The following is a 20,317-nucleotide window of genomic DNA, read 5'->3' as shown; positions in this document are numbered from 1 at the left end:
TGGCTATCTACAAGCCAGGAAAAGAGTCCTCACAAGATGCTGACCACACTGGCACCTTGATCTTGAATTCCTAGCCTCCATGACTGCAAGAAAATATATGCCTATTGTTTAAGCCACCCAGTCTATGCTATTTTGTTACAGCAGCCAGAGCTAAGATACCACTCTGACAAGAAACCAGAACTTCGCCCTTTACATACATGCTTATTAGTATTCCTGTGGGCTAGGCATGACAGGAAATGATATGCCCATTCTACAGGGGAGAAAACTGAGTCCCAGAAAGCAATCTCACTTGGCCAATGTTGCAGTGACTAATTTTTGAAGCTGTGGTTCAAACCCAGTACTTTTGAGTCCAAGTGCAATATCTTAGTCCCAGTTTCTCAGAAGCCACATATTTCAGAGTCTTCTGCAAAGCTTCTTGAGCAAACATAACTGGTGAGCCCCATCCCAGGCTTATTAAACCATAGCATCAGAGGGTAAGCTCATGAATTTGCAGTTTAGCTAGCTGACCTGTGATTTCTAGGCATCCTAACATTAGAGAAGATGTATGAGTTTCCTGGAGCTGCCATTACAAAGTGCCACAGGATGGTTGGACTCAACAATAGAAATTTATTGTCTCCCAGTTCTGGATGCTAGAAGCCCAAGGTGAAGTTATCAGCAGGTTTTGCTCCTTCTGAGGATTCTGAGGGAAGGACCTGTTCCAGGCCTCTCTCCTTGGCTTATAGATGGCTGTCTTCTCATCTGTATTCTCACCTGGTCTTCCCTCTGTGTGTATGTGTTTTAATCTCCTCTTCTTATAAGGACACCAGTCATATTGCATTAGAGCCCACTCTAAAGACTTCATTTTAATTTTTTAATAAAATATTTTATCGTGGTTCAATTACAGTTGTCCGCATTTACCCCACCATTCCCCCCAACCCCAGCCATCCCCACCTCCTTCCCCTGATTCCACATCCCCTTGGTTTTGTCCATGTGTCTTTTACAGTTGTTCCTGAAAACCCTTCCTCCCTCCCATCCCATTATCCCCTCCCACTTCCCCTCTGGTTACTGTCAGATTGTTCTTAATTTCAACATCTTTGGTTATATTTTGCTTGCTTGTTTGTTTTGTTGATTAGGTTCCACTTAAAGGTGAGATCATATGGTATTTGCCCTCACTGCCTGGCTTATTTCACTTAGCATGATGCTCTCCCATTCCATCCATGCTGTCGCAAGTCATGACACCATAAAAGTCCTAGAGGAAAACATAAGCAGGAAAATCTCAGACATTCCATGCAGCAATATTTTCACCAATATGTCCCCTAGAGCAAGAGATATAAAGGAAAGAATAAACAAATGGGACTTCATCAAAATAAAAAGCTTCTGCATGGCTAAAGGAAAGAGCATTAAAATGAAAAGAGAACCAACTATATGGGAAAACATATTTACCAATGATACCTCGGACAAGGGTTTAATCTCCAAAATATATAAAGAACTTACATGACTCTACTCCAGGAAGACAAACAACCCAATTAAAAAATGGGAAAAAGTCTTGAACAGACATTTCTCCAAGGATAACATACAGAGGGTCCAGAGACATATGAAAGGATGCTTAGTATCACTAGCCATCAGACAGGTGCAAATTAAAACCCATTTTAATTTAATTACCTCTGTTCTAAATACAGTCACATTCTGAGCTCCTGGACATAAGGATTTCAACACATGAATATTAGGGGGACACAGTTCAGCTCATAACAGAAGCATTGATTGAAACTATGAGTTCTCAGCCCCATCGCTGGTGAAAAACAAGTCATTTCTCTTTCTCTCTTCCTTCTTCCCACTTTCCACACTTCTAACTATAGCCATATGTTGTTTTAGAGTACTGGCTGAAGAAGTCCCTGCTTCCTATTTCTGTATCTCTTATCCTAACTGAAGCCTTCAGAACCTTCAGGAAGCTGGGGCCCACCCTCACTTCCATGAAGGTGGGTGTCTGCTTGGGTTATGCTTGGCCTGTGGTATGTAGCTTGTGACAAAAGGCTCATTCCCTCAGGTGTGCAAGTTGGCTTTGTCTGAATGTCTTAGGGGGTTGTAATTAACCCCAAACCAAGTGGGAGGCATACTTCCAGGGGCATAAAACATACCCACCACTCTGGCTTAGCATCAACACAGTAAATATGGTTCTTCATGCCCTTCAGCTGACAAGATCATTGTGATACGTGAAACAATCAGAGCTCATCATAGTTCACAACACCAAGCATGCCAGCCAAAAATACTAGAGAACAGGGAACAAAGATGATGCCTGGGAGGAATGCATAAGAACAGCTCCTCTTCCTCCATATCCCAGGTCCTTTAACCACAGTTACTGGAGGAATAGTGCCATGTGTAACACCCCAGCTTTGCTCACAAGGCCTGGCACAGGGGATGGAAATTTCAACCCAATGGAACCTAAGATACCCCTGGCCCTTTAGTGCTCCTACTACATTATACCTGGCATGTCAGATGCACTAGCGATCTTGTTCTCAGAGACATTTACTCACACAGATTTTTCACCCTCTTTGGAAAGCCCAGGCACTTTCCAAGGCCTAGGTCCAGTCCTTGCTCCCCCAGAAAACTTAGTGCAAAATCCAATGCCATGTCCTTTGTACTCCCCAGCCCCTGGAATAGAGATTCCTGCTTTCCACACTCCTGTTGATCACCCACCATAGAGTCCAATCACACTGGGAAATAGTTTGCTCTGAGAGAGAGTCACTTGGTCTGGGAAGATTCTAACTACACATGAAATCAGATTGCAGCCATTCTTCCTCCAATTCCACTTCCTGATTGCCTAGAGCTGCTGTCCTGGCAGTCCTACTTTCCAACACTGTTATTCAGGAAAGCATATGTATATACCTCCCCCACCCCACCCAGCACAGGAACATGAGCAGGAAAGGGCAGTTTTGAGGATCTCCTATTCCCTGGCTTTCAGAAGCAGAATATGAGCCCTTACACACTGCTAGGGGGTAAGGAGGGAGATGACAGGGCTATAAGGGCTTCTCTGGCAGCAAGAGGAGAGAGGAAGGGAGGAAATGCACAGTATGAATCCAATTTTGTGATACTCATATGAGCAGAGAGCTGGAGGTGGAGTGGGCCCACTGGGAAAGAAAACAAGACCAATAGCTAAAGCAAGGCAATGGCCCACTGTGCCAGGACCCATTATGCTGCTGAAGTCCAGTTATCTTGTTTCATTGGGTTTTTTTTACATGGAGGCTGTTCACAGAACCCCTGCCTGATCCAGACACGGGCTCTCTTCTCCCCACTGACGCAGATAGAAGGCTGGGGAGATGAGGCCTCAGTCCCAGAGTGTGGGCCTCTTTGGAAAAGTGGTTATATATGCTTGTAATGGCCAACTCTAGCCCCACCAAGTTCAGCAAGTGAGAGCTGAGCCAGTTCTAGAAGCCATGAAAGCATCCACTGCAATGATATCCCATGAACACAGCTGTGTTTTAAAGGTGAGATTGACATCATTTCCCCAGGCAACTGAGGTGGAATCAGAAAGCTCCTGCTATTCTGCCTTTGCCTTATTTGTGTGCACACCTGTCTCCACTGAACTGACAGCCTCAGAGCTAGCAATGTCATCTGATTCCTATTTCCGTCAGTCTTCCTCCGCAACCCACACCCTAGAACCTGGCACTGAATAGATGATGGTTCAGTGTTTGCGAGGGAGCCCAGTAACACAAGAAACATTTGAATATGAAGTAAGGAGTCATCACTGCAGATGTGGGTCAAGAGGTTGGTAACTCTGGGACAGGACGCCTCTCTCCAAGATACAGCTGGGGTTGTGGTTCATGTGAGAACTGCGTGCTTCATAAACTAAAGGAGAGCTGGCTTTTTTCTCTACCCATGAAGTATGTGCAGGACTTGATAAGGAAACACTGGGCTCTCCAAAATGCTCCCACATCCACACTGGCTTTGAAAGCCATTTTCTTTCTTTTCTCTTCCTCCTCTTTCTCCTCATTCTCTTCCTTGTCCCTCTCCTACTCCTCCATCTTTGTATATACAGGGTCCAGCAGAAGTAATGCCTGCTTGAGTGTGGTTGGTAGGATAATAATAAGGGTATAATAATTTATAGTTTTATTTTGAACATTTCACCTAAAATATATGGTGCACTTGAGTGTGATATTGTTATTTTACATAATTAATGCTTTTGATCCTATGATAAAAGGGGGGCATAATTTGTGCTGGCCCCTGTATATTAACTTTCTCCATTTTACTAGCAATATATGTATGTTCATGAAAGAATATTTGAAACATTTCAAGTAAAAGAAGTAGAAAATGTTATCCACATTCCACACACTCAAGCTTATCAAAATTAATATTTTGAAGTGTTTTCTTCCAATATTTACTGTAGTTCTTCTGAACAGTGAGGGGTTATATGTGTTTGTTTTATTTCCACTGCTTAGTGACAACTGACAACCAGGTGAGGAGGAGATTGCTGAATGAGGAAATGTAAATGTCAAGAGAGTGGCATTTGAGTCCCCACTGTGTTATTGATGTGCTCTGTGATGTTGGGCATGCCCTGACCCTGCTTGGGCTTCAGTTTTCCCATTTGTATAATGAGGTATTGGATTAGATGAGTTCATAGGTTCCTTTCTATTCAAAGATTCATTGAATCCATTAAGGAATAGGGAAGGATTCAGGAACAGACCTTATTTGAAAATTCAAACTCTGTTAATAGATTGAAACAGGGTGGTCTTAGTGGAAGAAAAGGCAGTTACAAAGTCAAAATGGTTGGAAGACACAAGCTGTCCTTGGGGGACAGCCCCTGTAGGATTGAGTGTATAGGAAGTATCATTGGGAGAAGCAGCTGGGGCTGACATCATATACTTGGAATTCCTTCTGTTGAAGGCCCTCTGGGTCCAAGATGGGTCCCAAGAACAGGATGTCTCTGAGCCTGTAGAATAGAAACTTGTTGTTGAGAGATTAGCGGGACACAAAGCCAGTTGTTACCCACCCAACTATGATATCTCAGAGTGGGTCTGGCCTTGCTAGCTGTGGTGAGATAAAGGTTTATGAAATCAAAGAGGGATGGAGCCAGGAGCCTAAGGGCTCCATCAGTTGCAAACAAAGCACAAATATGAGGGTAAAAGATTCAAAGAAGCTGGAATGAGAAAGAAGAAGCAGAAGCCCCTGTAAGAAAACAATTTAAAAAAAAAAGGAAAAAAAAAACAGTGAATTCAAAACTTAGACAGAGATTATCCTGCCATCTCTACCAGTCTTATTTTTGTGTGAGTCCCACACTAATGTGGACAAGCTGGCAATTGGGAATGAAGATGTTGAGAGAAACAGTCAAACTTTCTCGGAAAGAAGATTATTTCAGACAAGGGCATGAGCATTCATTCACCTATTTATTTAACAAGAATCTCCAAGAGTCTTGTAAGTGGCTTGCCTTGAAAGAGAGGGTGTCTTCCAAGTTCTTGACCCTCCCTGTCAAGACTTAAATTTACAAGGTGAGCATATTAGAAACAGTTGAGTATTGCCCAGTATTTTCCCCAATTTAAATAAACTTTGAGGGAATCATGGTGCTTAGGTTACTGCCTCATGGTTCAAACAGCTTGATTGCTTACAAACATCATTAACTAGATCAAAGAAAATGTAGCTTATGTTTCCATTTATCTATAATGCATTATTATAACAAAATATAATAAGACAATTTCAGGGGTGAACTGGAATTAGAAAGTTACTTAGTACACAACCATTATTACTGATTTAAATAAGTATAAATATTTTAACTCAATATTTCTAAAAAGACACACAAGTTTCTAAATGCAAAGTGGCAAAGAAAGCTATGTCACCACACACCAACTTCCCACTATTATCCACCAAGCAAATGATATAGCCAGGATTCAGGAGAACATTCCATGGGGTTGCTACTGGTAAGCTCCAAGACTACCAGAAGTTTTTTCATCAATTTCTATTTCCAGGCAATCAGCCAACACTTGCTTCAGTGCAGCTGGACAAATTTTGGCATCTGGGTAGATGACTTGGGGGATATCTATATTTGGCATCTCTGAGAGGCCTTTTCAACTAGAAGGTATTGCCATGGCTCCTTGCTCCCATGCCTTTCCTCTTGTCTAATGACAGTGCAGGAGAAAAGGAAGAAATGTCGGGGCTTATCGTAAATGTCCTGGGGTAGTCCTTTCCTAAAGCTAGTCACCATTCTTAGCCAGCTTCCTAACTTTAAACATGTGTTCAATGTAAGGAAAATGCTGCTGTTTCAAAAGCAGCTGTGAGTCTATTTCCCACACAACTGCTATGAAAGGCAGAACCTGATTGGCCCCATGACCCAGCCCCTGCTCAGTTTGTTTTGACTCAACTAATCCCAAGAAAAACCAATTATATCCTCTAAATCTTTATCTTCTTTCCTCAACAGGAAATTTGGAGTCTGTGGAGAAAACCCTGCAAACCGTGACATATGCCGGTGAACATAAGGAGCCCAGAGAAGGCTCTAGTGGTAGTGCTGGTACCAATGACAGTAGTAAGAATGGAGAGCTGGATGTGCCCATACTTATTGCATTCAATATGGGAAACTCTGCTTGTCTCAGAAGGTCTTTACCCTGTCCCTTGCACGATGCCCTGCCCAGTCCCTTTACCTGGCCACATGCCTCCTCTTTCAATGCACACAGCATGTGAAGAGAGAGAAGATGGTGGCGAGATAGTGGGGAGCCGAGTCTACTTCTCCCTGCACACGGGTGAGACACCTAGCCAATCTATTGAAAAACAAAGTGAACAGCCAACAGTACCACAGCATATATGAAGATAGGAGAACAAAAAGTGTAAAGGTCACTGAAAAATCAGCCAGTAAGGGGATTGCTTCAGGACAATATGGTCCCTGGCACCAGCACGCGGAGCAGGGTGGCTGCAATCCCAGGCATGGTGCCCGCTGGGTCTGCTGCAGGATTCTTAGCAGAGACCAGTGGTTAAAGGCTCCCTCCCTGGCCAAACAAGGTTTGAGCAGCACTGAGAGAGACCTGGTTGCTTGAAGTTGCAGGGAGGGGAATAAGGACGAAGTGGTAAACCCTGGGCACCAGCTGGGGAGAGTTGAGAGTTGGGCCGTGATGGGCCCTTGACCCGGACAATTCCCAGTCGAACCAGAGAGGTGGTCTGTGTGAGAGGTCAGGCCCTTCCTTGTATGGAGTGCTGGGATTGAGCAGGAGAAACTTCTCAAAAAGAAAAAGTGAAAAAAGAGACACTCAGTGGCAATTTGGGGAATTCTCCTGCAGCAGCCTCTACAGCCTCCTCCCTGCCCAGCCATACAGCGCTCCCTTGGTGGTGTGGAAGGCGCCAGGGAGAGTGTGCACACAGAGGGTCTGAGCCCACATCCAAGGCACCGAGGAGAGTACGCACCACGGAGGTCCCCACCCTTGCACCCCTTAGCCCCGAGGAGAGTGCATGCCTGAATGTACTGGACCAGAGGCTGCTGGCAGCAGTCCCAGTGCCCCTCAGTAACAGACAAGAGCGAAACTAAGGCCCCTCAGCCTGCCACAGACAAAAAGACCAGCAAAACTGGCTTGGCCAGTTTGAAGATAGCAGGAGGCTTTTATTTTAAAGTAAATATTTTTTAAAATATATTTATTGTGTATGCTATTACAGTTGTCCCATTTCCCGCCACCCTCACTCCACTCCATCCTGCCTACCCCCTCCCTCCCACATTCCCCCCCTATAGTTCATGTCCATGGGTCATACTTTTAAGTTCTTTGGCTTCTACATTTCCTACACTATTCTTACCCTCCCCCTGTCTATTTTCCACCTATCATTTATGCTACTTATTCTCTGTACCTTTCCCTCCCTCTCCCTCTCCCACTCCCCTATTGACACCCCTCCATGTGATCTCCATCTCTATGGTTCTGTTCCTGTTCTAGTTGTTTGCCTAGTTTGCTCTTGTTTTTGTTTTAGGTGTGGTCGTTAATAACTGTGAGTTTGCTGTAATTTTTACTGTTCCTATTTTTGATCTTCTTTTTCTTAGATAAGTCCCTTTAACATTTCATATAATAAGGGCTTGGTGATGATGAACTTCTTTAACTTGACCTTATCTGAGAAGCACTTTATCTTCCCTTCCATTCTAAATGATAGCTTTGCTGGATACAGTAATCTTGGATGTAGGTCCTTGCCTTTCATGACTTGGAATACTTCTTGCCAGCCCCTTCTTGCCTATAAGGTCTCTTTGGAGAAATCAGTTGACAGTCTTATGGGAAGTCCTTTGTAGGTAACTGTCTCCTTTTCTCTTGCTGCTTCTAAGATTCTCTCCTGTTTAATCTTAGGTAATGTAATTATGATGTGCCTTGGTGTGTTCCTCCTTGGGTCCAGCCTCTTTGGGACTCTCTGAGCTTCCTGGACTTCCTGGAAGTCTATTTCCTTTGCCAGATGAGGGAAGTTCTCCTTCATTATTTGTTCAAATAAGTTTTCAGTTTTTTGTTCTTCCTCTTCTCCTTCTGGCACCCCTATAATTCGGATGTTGGAACGTTTCAAGATGTCCTAGAGGTTCCTAAGCCTCTCCTCATTTTTCCGAATTCTTGTTTCTTCATTCTTTTCTGGTTGGATGTTTCTATCTTCCTTCTGGTCCACACCGTTGATTTGAGTCCCAGTTTCCTTCGCATCACTCTTGGTTCCCTGTACATTTTCCTTTGTTTCTCTTAGCATAGGCTTCATTTTTTCATCTAGTTTTCGAACAGATTCAACCAATTCTGTGAGCGTCTTAATAACCAGTGTTTTGAACTGTGCATCCGATAGGTTGTCTTTCTCTTCCTCGCTTAGTTGTATTTTTTCTGGAGCTTTAAGTGTTCTGTCATTTGGGCCTTTTTTTTTTTTTTTGTCTTGGCGCATCTGTTACTTAAAGGGGCAGAGCCTTAGGTGTTCCCCGGGGCGGGGTAACACTGGTCACTGCGCTGCGATGCTGTACGTGGGGGAGGGGCTGAGAGGGTGCAATGGCACCCGCTCCACTCTCCACCAGATTTCAGACTTTCACTCCACTACCCACAATCAAACTGGGCCCCTCTGGTGCTGGTTCCCAAGTGGGTGGGCTTGTGCACGCCCTAGGCCCCTGTGGATCTCTCCAACGACCTCTCCTGTGAGGCTGGGAGTCTCTCCTGCTGCTGTCCCAACCCCCACAGGCGTTTTTAATCAGAGGTTTGAGGCTTTATTTCCCTGCGCTGGAGCCCTGGGTTGCGTGGTCTGCTTTGCTCCCCGCTGTTTGTCCAGTTTATCAGTGCGCGAATGTGGGGCCTCCAGGTGCTACCCGCCGCTCTGCCTGCCGCAATCTCTGCCACTCTGAGTCTGGCCCTCTCGGTTTATCTGTGCGCGAATGTGGGGCCACAGGGTCTTCCAGTGGTCAGACTGCCTGCCCTGTTCGTCCCACACTCTGCCAGTCTCAGTCCCACCACGGCAACGCAAGTCCTCTCTGCCCCGGCTGCCCGTCTCCGACCCTCCTACCGGTCTGGATGAATGTTTATTTTTTATTTCCTTGGTGTCGGACTTCCTTGCCTTTCAATTTTCTGTAAATTCTGGTTGTGCGAGGAGGCGCAGTGTGTCTACCTATGCCGCCATCTTGGTTCTCAAGTAATTATTTTTAATTATTTTTTTTCTTTTAACCCTTCTTCCTCTCTTTCCTTCTTTCTTGTTTTATTCCTTCTTTCTTTCCCTGTATGTCTCTTCTTCCTTCCTTCTTCTTCTTCTTTTTTTTTTTTAAATTCCCACAAGTGCAACAATAAAACCTGGAACTGTGAAAACACCAGAGTTGGACCCAAAGAAGGGGCATCCCAACAGCTGAGACAGTGAGACAAATTTCACTTTGCTACTCCAGAAAACTTGCAAGTTATTGTATAGTTGTATTATTATTTTTTTCATTATTCTTACAACTCTCATTTTATTAGTATTTTTGTATTTCTCTTCTTTCTGTTTAGTCTTCTTTGCTAGGCCAGTTAAAGTGCATTGTTTGACTGGATTCCCCTTGTTCTCTCTTTCATAGTGTATTGTTAAGTAACTGTCTTCCACTTCACTTGTGTTCTGTTAGCACACTACTCTAGGACCTATATCCCCTATTCTAGTTATCCAGATCACATAGATTTGGTCCTATGATTGTTGCTCCATTATTATTGTAAATAATTGCTGTTCCATACATTGGTAAATACTACACAGCACCCCTCCCAGATCTTAGCCCACATCACTGTTTCCTGAACTTTATTACTGTTGTGGTTAACTCTATTATCCCACACATTACACCTATTTTCTATCCTTTACTCTCACTTTACCTCATAATCTGACCTAACACAAGCTCACAGCTTTCTAGATCCAACTCACAATTCCCTCACCCCCCGAACAAGAATCTTATCTTCTTTCCACACTTTATAAAAAGTGTCTAGGTGGATGAAATATCACAGTTAACACTATATATATATATATATATCTCCAAAGGATCTCCTATCTCTTCTCTAAGGGCTGGTACTTTAAATATCACATAATGCACTCCTCCTCTCTTAAACCATTTCGCCTTCCCCCTACAACCTACCATAAAAAAGAGTAGGTAGAAGCTGTGAACACCAGGATACCTCCTGGAAGAGGAAACCAAACAACAAAGGCAACACCAACAGCTAAGAACAGGAGAAGGTGAAGGAGGGAGTGGAAGTCACACTAACTCAACCCAAGACATATCTGGAAATAAAATTAAATAGTGGAGAAATTACTCAGAACAAACAACTGAACAAGAGCAACAGAAAGGCCTCAAAACCTTGTACACATGGAAGAACCAGCTCCAACACAACCTGCCTACAACTGCACAACAGATTACAAGACCTGGTGGACAGACTGACCCTCAGTTAACCAGCTGGTGGGAAGGACCCACCAAAGAAAGACCCAACAACAATCAAAACCCAAAGACATACAGAGAACCAACACAAACGACAGCCCAATCAGTGAGCTCGGTAGATCAAGATGACTGTACCACTGAATCTCACAGGTCTTCTATCACAGAGGTTTACAACATAAATCCAGGGGGTCAGAACAGATCAACTTAAGAAGGAGAGGCTAACAAGAAGAGTCTCACAAACAATGGGAAGACAAAGAAATTATCCCCAAATGAAAGGAAAGGAAGAAACCTCAGAAAGAATGCTAAATGAAAAAGAAGCAAGTCAACTATCAGATGTTGAGTCCAAAGCCTGGGTTATAAGGAAGACTAATGAGCTCACAGAGAATTGCCAAAAACTACAGAGAAACTACAATGAACTCACTGCAAACTATATCAACATGAAAAAAGAAATAGAAACCATCAACAAGGGACAAGAGGAAATGAAGAATACAATTTCCAAACCGAAGAACACAGTAGAAGGAATCAAAATCAGGCTCAATGAAGCAGAGGATCAGATCAGCAATCTGGAGGACAAGGTAGAAAAAAAATCACCCAGAATGAGCAACAGAAGGAAAAGAGGCTCAGAAAGAAGGAAGAGGGATTAACGGAAATGCAGGACAACATGAAACGTAATAATATCCATATAATTGGGATACCAGAAGGAGAAAAAGAAGAACAAGGCATAGAAAACCTGTTTGAAAAAGTAATGATGGAAAACTTCCCTAATTTAATGAGAGAAAAAGTCACACAAACCCAGGAATCACAGAGAGTCCCAATCAAGAGGAACCCAAAGAGGCCCACTTCAAGACACATCATAATTAAAATGGCAAAATTCCAAGATAAAGAGAAAATCTTAAAGGTAGCAAGGGAAAAACAGGAAGTAACATACCAGGGAGCCCCCGATTAGGTTAGCAGCTGACTTCTCAATGGAAACACTCCAAGCCACTAGAGAATGGCAAGAAATATTCCAAGTAATGAGAACCAGAGGCCTGCAACCAAGACTACTTTATCGAGGAAGGCTCTCAATTAAAATGGAAGGCCAAATAAGGAGCTTCACAGACAAAAGAAGCCTCAAAGAGTACACCTCCTCCAATCCAGCTCTGCAGGAGATGCTAAAGGGCTTGCATTGAGAACAGGAAGAAAAACAGTGAAAGAGAGAGGAACACAGGTATGAAAAAATGACAATGAATAACTACCTATCAATAATAACCTTAAATGTAAATGGATTAAATGCTCCAATCAAAAGACATAGAATAGCTGAATGGATAAGAAAGCATGACCCACACATATGCTGCCTACAAGAGACCCACCTGAGGACAAAAGACCTACACAGACTGAAAGTGAAGGGCTGGAAACAAATTTTCCAATGAAATATAATCAGGAAACAGAAGCAGGGGTAGCAATACTCATATCAGACAAAATACACTTCAAAAGAAGGGCCATAAAGAGAGACCCAGAAGATCACTTCATAATGCTCAAAGGAAGAATCCACCAAGAAGACATAAACATTGTAAATTTATATGCACCCAACATAGGAGCACCCAAATACATAAAGAAAATCTTGGAGGACTTCAAGAAAGATATTGACAGCAACACAATTATAGTAGGGGATTTTAACACCCCACTGTCAAAAATGGACAGATCTTCCAAACAAAATATCAACAAGGGTATTGTGTCACTGAACAATACCCTAGATGAAATGGACTTAACTGATATATCTAGAGACTTTCATCCCAAATAAGCAAAATACACATTCTTTTCAAATGTACATGGAACATTTTCAAAGATAGACCACAGGATAGGACACAAAGCAAGCCTCCACAAATTCAAGAAAATTGAAATCATATCAAGCATTTTCTCTGACCACAAGGGACTGAAACTAGAAACCAACCCCAAAGGAAAAAACCCAAAACACTCAAAATCATGGAGACTGAGTAGCATGCTATTAAACAATGAATGGGTCAAGAATGAGATTAGGGAAGAAATCAAAAACTTCCTGGAAACAAATGAAAATGAACTCACAACAACCCAAAACCTATGGGACACAGCAAAGGCAGTCCTAAGAGTGAAGTTCATAGTGATACAGGCCTACCTAAAAAGAATAGAAACATTTGAAACAAACAACCTCACCCTACGTCTACAAGAATTCAAGGAACAACAACAAAGACAGCCCAGCGGAGGTAGAAGAAAGGAAATAACCAAGATCAGAGCAGAGTTAAATGACATAGAGACTAAAAGCACAATTCTAAGGATCAATGAATGCAGGAGCTGGTTCTTTGAAAAGATAAACAAAATCGACAAGTCTTTAAGTAGGCTCATCAAGAAAAAAAGAGAGAGAACCCAAATAAACACAATCAGAAATGAAAGAGGAGGGACTACAACTGATACCACCGTAATACAAAGGATTGTAAGAAATTACTACAAAGAACTATTTGCCAAGAAATGTGAAAACCTAGATGAAATGGACAAATTTCTAGAAAAATATAACCTTCCAAAACTCAATTAAGAAGTAGAAAGCCTGAATAGACCAATAACAGCAGACGAAATTGAAACAGTAATTAAAAAGCTTCTGACACACTAAATCCCTGGATCAGATGGTTTCACAGGAGAATTCTTCAATGCACATAGCATGTTGCAGAACCATAGAGCAACGTGAACGTTTCATGCTCATCGTAAAGTCACCTTTTTATTACTTTCCCTCACTATTTATGTGACACTGGTAAATGCAGCCCCACCGGTTTGAAATTGTGAGTGTCCCCTTGCCTGTATCTACAGTTATCCCTGTGCTTGAAGCTGGGGCTACAGATTGTGTACTATCATGCTGATACATGGCTTCTACAGCAGGGACAGGAATGCAAAGTCACCTTAAAGCAGCCAGTAGCAGTTAATCTAACCATGGCAACCTAATACAGGGATCCAGGCTCCTGGAGCAATGAGTTTTGCACCTGTCACATTGTGCCCAATTTTGCCTATTATTAGGTGGCTCATTATTAGCACAGGTCAGCTCATATGGATAGATGCCAGGGAAGCATTATCAATTCCTCTCTTGTTATACCCAGGAAAATTTGGAGCCCCCAACCCAAACAGACACAAAACTGGGCTTGCTGCCTGGGTTTGCAAGGTAGTGCGTTATGGATGCAAAGTCAGAGGTAAGAGGCTATGGCTGCCTCTACCCCAAACCAGTGGATGAAAGCATCAGAAGCCCTGTGGGGAGGGGCACTGACAACAAGGTTTCACATTCACTCATTCCTACAGCATCCCTAGTAACAAAAAGCAACTCCAAGCCAAGGTAGATAAATTTGCCAGTGAAATTCTGAGAAATACAGAGGCTCACACTGTGGCTCAACAGCTCTGTCCCCAGGGGAATACTATGACTCTGCTTCATGAGGGGCTCCAGGTTGCCTCAAAAATTGTTACTGCTCTGAAAGAGAAAAGACAGATTCAGAGTTCTGAAGCCTCTGGGACCTCATTCTTTTCCATACTAATTGGCATGTTCATCTCCAAGGCTTTTGTGTCATTGCAATCTGTCCATTCTCACCCTTGATGAGTCACACCTTGAGAAAGGATTCCCTTGTGTGTCTTCTGCCTGTGGTACCACCAAATGCCACTGTGTTTCTGATAAAAAGCAAGAGGGGAATGTTGTAAACACCATGTTGGCAATGATGCTAAGGTCGTGGCTCAGTCTCAAGCATAGCGTTGAGCATGACTCGTGTGTTTCTCCATGCCCTATCCCAGGCTGGGCCAGCTCTCAGGGGGCTGACAGAAGAAGGACAGCACTCTGTGCAAAGTTTTCTCTGCTCCCAGCACAGATCTCACTGATGGATGGCTCAAGGATCATCTTGCTGCCACACAAAGCCGTCTGGCCCAGAAGCTCCTTGTTGACAGGGTAAGTCTTCTTTGGTTCTTAAGAAAGGGTTATTTAATAAATGAGTAATGAGCAAATGAATAACCATGTGTGATAAAAATACTTCTTAGTCTCTAAGGGCTACTGCTGAAATGTTTAGGCTCCCACATTGGCCATTGGACCTACTACAGGATACATAACACCTAGTCCCACAGTTACCAGTAAATCTTCCTCAGATTTACAGCTAGAATGTCCTCATGAAGCCAGCCCAATCTGTTATCAGGATCAGGGATCACAGAATGCACTTGTAATTTTATGTTGACAAAACATAGCCTTCCAGTAGCCAGCTGCTTCCTTGATCTCATAGCCTAATGGATCTTTGGATTTCCTTCTGGGGTCCACAAGCAGGCAAGCCTGCTCTTTCTTCCCCAGAACAGAGTTTTAGATACCCCTAGAGGGTGGCCATATTCCCCAAGGAATCTTCTCTTCTTCATTCTGAACTGTCCTTTCCCTTATGTCTTTTCTTCACCCATCCTGATAATTTTCTTTTTTACACGTCAGGTTGTACCCAACTTATTCAAGTGTGAGGCCCATAATTAAGCGGAAGATGCTGGGCAAAGTCTGATCAGCAAGGAGTCACTATTTCTCCCTTCCTAGACAGAGCAGCCAACTACTATGGCAGCTCTTTCTCTAGCACATTACACTGTGGACCCCTTTTGAGTTTATAGTCAACCAAACTAGATGTTTCTCTTCTGAGTTTATTCAGAGCCAGAGATCTTTAATCAGGGTAATAAAATTTATTTTTAAAAAACATGATAGGTTTTTATGTGACCCTTTAAAAAAATCATCTTGTTCTGTTTGGCCAGGGTGCTACATCCTTTTCTCCAGGTCTTGCATCATTGGTAAATCTGGCACATCCTTCTGTCTTCAAATTTGTGGTCAATCCAGATCAAGAACAGAGTTCTAACACATGTCGCATTAGGCCTCTTTTCAATGTATTAGGACCCTCAGCTCCTAAGCTCCTTAGGAGCTTAGGCTCCTAAGCCTAAGGTATACATTAGCAGCCTCAGCTCTTAATGTATACCTTTTTGTTGTAGTTGCTCAGGTAGTTGTGAGTCCACCCAGGGGTATGAACATTCAATTATTTCTGGGAAAGTCATGAGAATCTTGATAGGCTGGCTTAAAACCCTGAGATGCCTAGAATGTCACAAATGGAAGGCAACTTTTTGATCACCTGTTTCTTTTCTTTGTTGGACAGGTAAGACAGAAACTGAGAGAAAGGAAGATGTTTTTCCCAAAGCCACCACTGTGGTAAAACAAAATGAAGCTTTGTCACAGTGCAATTTAGACCTTGTCCTCTTTACATTGTTGCAGGGTCCCTTCACAAAGGGACAATATACAGTCACATGGTTTCCATCACAGAATATGTGAAGCTTTCTTCTAACTGACATTGAAAATAAAAGCAGAGACATGCTGTCCCACAGATTTTTCTCCAGTACATCAGTAGAAAACTACAAAGCATCATTCTTTCTTTTCATTTGACACTCACTGAATGTCACCCAGCTCTAACATATCTAGTGCCAAGGCAAATCCCTGAGTACTGCAGCCATGACACTTCCCTCCTGTTGGGGTGGGGTACACAATGACCAGGGCTAAGTAGAGTATACAAGTAGGCCCAGATACCAAGACATGAGGCAGATTGGGGACAAAACCCTCAGCAGGGTTCTCAGATAGCTATCAGTTATTACAAGCTCCTCTCTGAGAGTGAGAAGCCTGTATACCTACATTCATGTATACTTTACACAGATTTGGCTTGAATGGAAGCAAAGCAGTAGATATAAAATTTTTGCCAGTAAACTTCTTAACCAACTGATAAGCTTATTTTTCACTTGGCTGATTGTGGTATTTTGGGCTTTTAATTTCCAATTAACTTCCAGCTCCAGAGCTCATACATCCACTTTCACTGCAAGGAGGAAGTCACTTACCAGGAGCTGACCAAGCCAACTCACTAGTTACACACATTTGTTCTTCTGACTTGGCTTCTGGTCCTTTCCTACTGATATCATCTCTCTCTGGCTCCTCAGCCTTCATGGTCATTCACTGTGTCTCTCTGGCTCTCTTTCTCTGTCTTTTCTCATTGCTTTGTTGTATCTTTTTCTCTGTGGCTTGCTCTCAGATTCTCTCTCTCTCTCTCTCTCTCTCTCTCTCTCTCTCTCTCTCTCTCTCTCTCTCTCATCTCTATCTCTATCTCTCTACCTCTATCTCTATCTCTATCTCCATCTTGTCTCTCTTTACTCTGGCTTTGGGCTCATCTCCTAAACCCTGAAATCTAAAACTTATAGTGACTTTAACCCCTCCAAGAAGCACTAATAGTTTCCCTCCAAACTTATAGCTGTGGTCTTTGCCTCTAGTTGTCTAAGTTTGAGCAATGCCTTAGTTAATGGAAGAGTTGGTATTGAGGATTTAGCACATGCTTTTCTCAAAGCAAAAAATAAAAACACTCTTAGTCTTTGGAAAACTTAGAGTAAGAAAGAAAGGGAACCACTGGGACTCCCTGGGGCTTAGCTTGGCTTGCAAAAATTCACCCTGATCACTTGGAAGTGGCTTATAATGAAAGGTGCCTGGGGCCAAATGAAGGAGGCAAAGTTCTTATTTGGGGACACCTTTCCTCTAATCACACCCTTTCCTTGGCCTCCCATTGCCCACCAGATAAAAATGAATGTATTTAGCCTAGAGCACAAATTAGATCTTGTCATGCCCCTGCTGTCATCTCCATCTTCACCTCCCAACATGCCTCACATATACCTTCTTCTTCAGTCATTCCAAGATTTCCACTTTTCTGTCATCTCACCTTTTATTTCCATCACTTTGTGCCTTTGTTCATGTTGTTTTCTCACCTAAAGTCCCTTTTCTTCCTTCAACACTACGCAATCAACAGTGTCTTGTAAATTTTTTAAAAATTTGTTTAATTTATTTTTAGGGGGGGAAGGGAAAAAGAGAGAAAAACATCCATCAGTTGTCTCTCCCATGCCCCAAACTGGGCCCGTGGCCCACAGCCCAGGCATGTGCCTTGACTGGGAATAGAACTGGCAGCCTTTTGCTTTGTGAAGCAGTGCCCAACCCACTGAGCCACACCAGTCAGGGCTTCTGTAATTTTTTTAAAACTCCTGTTCATTTCCAAGCCAAATTAAAATTTGCCTCAATGATTCAGCTTTTAACAACTATTCATTGAACATCTACTATGAGCCAAATACTCTTCTAGGTACTGAGAGCACGATTTTGAACAAGACATATAAAGACTCTGCCCTTATGAAGCTTTTAGCTGTAGTAAAAGACACAGATATTTATCATATAAGCACACCAGTAAAGATGTGACATCTGGGCTAGCAGCTATGAAGAAAGGGCCCAAGATGCAATGAGAACCATGTAATGAACTCATATAGGAGGTTGGGGAAGTCTTCCTTGTAGAGGTAATGTATTAACTGAAGTATAAATAGGAGGAATTAACTAGATTTTAGCCAAAGAGATCTATATGTGCAAAGGCTGCAGCCAGAATGCTTATCTGTGTTGGAGGAAGAGCCAGAGTGTCAGTGTAGCCAGAACACAATGGAGGATGGGGAGAGATGCAGGAGATGAGGTCAGGGAGGTGAGCATGGGCCAGATTAAGAAGTGCTTGTAGGCTAGGAGGAAGAGTTTGGATTTTTATTTTAGAGATTTTATTTATTTATTTTTAGAAAGAGAGGGAGGGAGGGAGAAAGAGAGGGAGAGAAACATCAATGTGTGTTTGCCTCTTGCACACCACCCCACTGGGCACCTGGCCCACAACCTAGGGATGTGTCCCAGACTGTTAATTGAACCTGGAACCCTTTGGTGGAGACCCTTTTGTTTGCAGGCAGGCCAGTGCTCAATCCACTGAGCCACACCATCCAGGGCTAGATTTTATTCTTTATGATATGGAAAGCCACTGGAAGATTCTGAACAGGAGTTATTAGCTTTGTAATTATCCTCCTGGCTACTGTGAACAGACTAGACTTTGAAAATGTAGGCAATGGCAGTGGCAGGAAGACTATTTAGGGGGCTACTGCAGTCATCCAGGCAAGAGATGGTGGTGGCTGGGACCAAGGTGATACAAGTAAGGGTGAGGAAAAGAGAGTTAGGAATTAGAGTTGACATAATGTAAAGTATATTGGAAAGTGGAAGGGGTGTGAAAAGTAGAGACATTTATTGAGTGGAGAATACAGGAGAGGAGAAACAACTTGTAAAAGGTCTTGAGTATTGCTTTAGACCAACTGGAGTGGAACATGATAATATTAGCAAATATTTCTTCAGTGCAGTAGAGGGTACTCTGCTTCAGGACCCTTTCCCTACATTTTACATGTATTACCTCAGTCCTCAAATCCTATGAGGTATATGATGATGATGATGATGATGATTTTCATTTTTAAATGAGATAAGAGTCCCAGAAATTAAATAATCTCTCAACTAGTCACTGAAGGAGCCAAAATTTAAGCCAGGCAGTTGGGCCCATGAGCCTGGACTGCTATTTACTAGGCTCAGCTGCTGCTCATATTGAATTTGCAGCCTTACAACACCCAACAGGTGATTGAAGCTATGGGTTTGATGCTCACAGGGCAGTCTGGGCTGGAGCTGGAGGTTTAGCATTCACAGGCACAGAGATCATCACTGAAGTCACAAAGGTCATCACTAAAGTCACTGACCTCTTCCTAGGCCACTCACTGAGCTGGCATAGGGAGAGGTCACCATGACAGCTTGTCCTCAGCTTCTCAGCATCTGCACATCCATTAATTTAAAAATCATTCAAATTTCTGACAAGATACTGGGTTTATGGACACAAAGACAACTGGGTAGGGACCTTCACCAAGCTCACAGACTTCTGGGGAAGGCAGCAAAACTCAGAGGCAGCCTGAAAATCTATATGGGTAAAATCCCTAGGGGTTTGAATGGAATTGAGATGTGGTCCAAGAGGATGAATATTATATTTCTGATTCTGTTTTTCTGGTAGAATCCTTTAGATAGATATAGAGATTAGATGATGATGATGATGATCATGATAGATAGATAGATAGACAGACAGACAGACAGATAGATAGATAGATAGATAATAGAGATTAAGATAGATTTATTGCAATGAATTGGCTTATTCAATTTATTGCAGTCAATTAATGACTCAACTGTGCAGCTGGTGAAGCAATTCTGAAATCCACAGGACACGCCATCACGAAAAGCAGGCTAGAAACTCTCAGTCAGGAGCTGATGATGTCACCCACAGCTAGAACTTCTTTCTCAAAAAAACAGGAAGATAGAGTCTGAGTAGGTGGAAGCTGAGCCCACTTGCTTGTGGCCCAAAATGGATTTTTGGCCAATCTTCCAACAAGTGACCTGAACAATCAATGGAATCCCAGCTGATATGAATTTTTGAAGCCAAGGAGTACAGAAGATGCTTTGCACTGTCCGGTAAAAGATTTTTAAGTTAAGGGGGAAATGCCCTGTGCGAGGCAACTGTAGAATAGGATAGAACTGACAGAAAATGAAGCTTAATGGCTCCTTCCCCTCCTGAAGCAGGACCCTAACCCCACACAGGGAAACCACCAAGAAAGATATAC

The sequence above is a fragment of the Desmodus rotundus genome, chromosome X (assembly GCF_022682495.2).
Source record: "Desmodus rotundus isolate HL8 chromosome X, HLdesRot8A.1, whole genome shotgun sequence".
Taxonomy (NCBI): Eukaryota; Metazoa; Chordata; class Mammalia; order Chiroptera; family Phyllostomidae; genus Desmodus; species Desmodus rotundus.
Note: the sequence above shows the minus strand (reverse complement) of the source record.